The sequence below is a fragment of the Arvicanthis niloticus genome, chromosome 25 (genome assembly GCF_011762505.2).
Source record: "Arvicanthis niloticus isolate mArvNil1 chromosome 25, mArvNil1.pat.X, whole genome shotgun sequence".
Classification (NCBI taxonomy): domain Eukaryota; kingdom Metazoa; phylum Chordata; class Mammalia; order Rodentia; family Muridae; genus Arvicanthis; species Arvicanthis niloticus.
This window is the reverse complement of record NC_133433.1, coordinates 21377338-21380632: the sequence shown is the minus strand read 5'-3', so window position 1 is coordinate 21380632 and position 3295 is coordinate 21377338.

Genomic DNA, 3295 nt, shown 5'->3' with positions numbered 1-3295 from the left:
GACCTAGGAGAAGATTGATTTTTGTTGCTTGGGGGTAGAAGAATAAACACTAGAAATATGAACTTCCATCTGATGTTGTAAAATAGGTTGTCTGAATAAGTTGATGAGAGACGTTGGTCTTAGTAAAAAATAAATGGTAAAGATTTGTTTAGGATGAAATGAGATCTTTTTACCCAGAGACTCTCAGAGGCAGGGCATGTTCTCATAGAGATAAGGGGACACTCTTTCAAATTACAAGTCCCCAGGATGACATCATCCCAGCTTCTCTCTCCAAGATTCTGATATGTCCTCCTGCTACCTGGTAACAGCACCCTAGCTGAGACCAAAGGAGAAAAAGTACTTTTCTTAGCCAAGGGACTTTGGTTATTAGGCATGGGGAAATGTTTTTTTTTTTTTTTTTTTAAACACTAGAATTTCTAATAATTTCGTCAAGGGGTAAGTGACATCTCTGAGTCTGCCAAGGAAAAGGCTTACTGAGTAGTTTGCTACAGTAAATATTAATTTATTTAAGAGATTCATTTACAAGCATATAGATACTATCACTAAACCGAGAGTTTTAGTTCCTTAAAATAGAACTATGATGGACCTCTGCTTGACTTTTCTTTTGTAATAGTATAGCTGTGTTTCCTGAAAAATTAACACAGGGGAGAATTTAACAACTACATCCTTGATACATCAGGACTTTAATTTAATGTTAATACTACAAAAACATCTTGCCTAATAAGTAAACTGCAATTGTTTGGTGTCTGACTTTCCTTCCTTCTCTCTCTCCTTCTCTCCCTCCTCCCTTCCCTACTTCTCTCCTTTCTTCCCTCCCTCTCTCCCTCCTTCACTCCCTTCCTTTCTTTTCTTCCCCTATCTATTCCTGGAACCCAAAGCTTTGATGCTGCTATAAGCCCTCAGCCACTGACTTCCCCCAGCAGCTCCTTTACTGGTTGGTGCTTCAGGCTTTTTCCCTTTAAGAAAATTATGTAGACTATCTCTTTTATATTTTGACTTTTTAATGTATTGTCTATTTACATACTGCCATCAAGTATTGGGCTATTGGTCTTTTTCTCACATTTTTTTCCTTAATGCATGTTGCAAATATTTTCATTTTGTCAATTGTCCTTTTGACTTTATGGTGACTTTCTGGAAACAGAAATTTATGTCTTTTGAGTAGCCAAGTGTAGTCTACAGATCCTCTTGTGGTGACAAAGGCATCTCAAGTTAGGAGAAACTTAATTTGGCTCACAGTTTGAGGGTGCACTCCATCATGGAGAGCAAGACTTGGCTGCAAGAGCTGCTCTAGCTGTAGCAGGAGCATGAGGCAGCTCTTCACAGTGCTCACAGATGAGAAGAGAAAGATGTGGATGTTGGTACTCTGGCCATTTTTTTCTTTTTATTCAGTCTGGGACCCTAGATCTCGAGATGGTGTGCTTACATTCAAGATGGTTTTTTTCCTTCATCAGTTAAATTTCTCTGGAAACATACAAAACCAGAGGTATCACTCCTAGATAATTCTAAATTCCTTGATGTTGACAGTGCAGATTATACACAACCAATGAAACTATAAAAATCAGAAGTTTCTGTTTTATTTGACTTTAATTAACTGTAATTTAATTTGGATAGCTGCCAATAATAATGACCACAAATTGAACAAAAATATTTCATTTCTCTAAAATTTGTTTTTATGTGTACTGTAAGACAGGAGTTTTCTTTCATGAATGTCCAGTTATCCTAACACAATTCTCTATCAATATTTTTTATGTATAAATCCTGGTGGTGGGTTCCACACTATCCTCCCCAATGTTCTGCATTCCTGAATAAAAGATAATTGCACAGCCTTTACATTTTGATATGCCTTAAAAAGCCCAACAGCTAGGTTACTTCTTAACCTCCATGCGATTAATCCACCTCCTGCTGATAATCCCGAGTTATCACTTACTAAATTCTATATGCTACCTTGACCTGGACCCATTTGTGCAGCCCTCTTGGCCAGAGTCTTCTGTCTCCTACATGATGACTATGCCTCCCTTTCCTCCACTCTATCTCCTAGCATGTGATCTCCTCTCTTGGTCCTAAGCCTGGGAATTCTAAATCCCTTCTCTGTCTGCCCTGCCCAGCCATTGGCTGCCAGCATATTAATTTATCAATCAGAACCAACTGAGGACAGGGTCCCTCAGTGTCTCACATGGGGATGTGAGGACTCTTGCAACATTAGGCCAAACCCACTTCACAATTCTTCAGAACCAGATTTATTTATTCTCATTGACTGGAAGTCACTTGTGTCATATGTCAAATTCTTAGATACATCTAAGTTTTTCTGCCTAAAAATGTTTGTGCAGTTTTAGTTAACATAATGTTTAAAATGCTTATTTAGCTGGTCAGGCTTTTTTAAAACTATTTTTCTTCTTTTAATAAAATCTGTTGATTTGTCTTGCATATTTTCCTTTCCAAGTGAAGTTAATCTTCAAACATATTCTAATATGATTTATTGGGAATGTCAATGATTTTATAGGTCCATTTGGAAAATAATTGATATTTTAATAATACTAAGTTTTCTCTTTTTTGGTTAATCTTTTGTATATTTTACTCTATAGTTTTAATTGTAATGGTTTGCTTGCCTTTTAAAGATAATTTTTGGGTACTTCATAGTTTTTGTTGCTATTGCAAATAATCCCATTTAAAATTTAAATTTACATATGGTTACTGTTAGAATATAGAAAATCCACTGACATTTAAAAGTTCATTTATTTTGCTGAAAGTCATTGATTTTATTGAGCTTCTGTATTATTTTTGATTTTCTGCATAGTTAGCTGCAATATCTTCAAATAGTGTGAGCTAAATATTTTATTTCAAAAATTTATATTCCATATATAAATTTGTCTTTGAACAAGATGTATAACTCTCAGTTCCTCCAGTGCCTTGCCTGCCTGGACACTGCCATGCTTCTTGTCTTGATAATAATTGAGTGAACCTCTGAAACTGTAAGCCAGCCCCAATTAAATGTACTCCTTTATAAAAGTTGCCTTGGTCATGATGTCTCTTCACAGCAATGGAAGCCCTAAGGAAGTATCTATATCCTATATATGTATGCACACACACACATACACATATACACTTATCCTTTCTGCCTTCATTTGGACACTGAGACAAATGTTGAACTAGTAACCACCATTTTTTATTTTTTACCTTTAAGGCTGTTCTACATTTATGCCTGTGACATGTGCAGCTCACTGGTGTCCTTCTTCAGCTTTCACCTCTTGGCAGATGACAACTCCAACTTTCTAGATCTTTTGGTTGAAAAACTGGT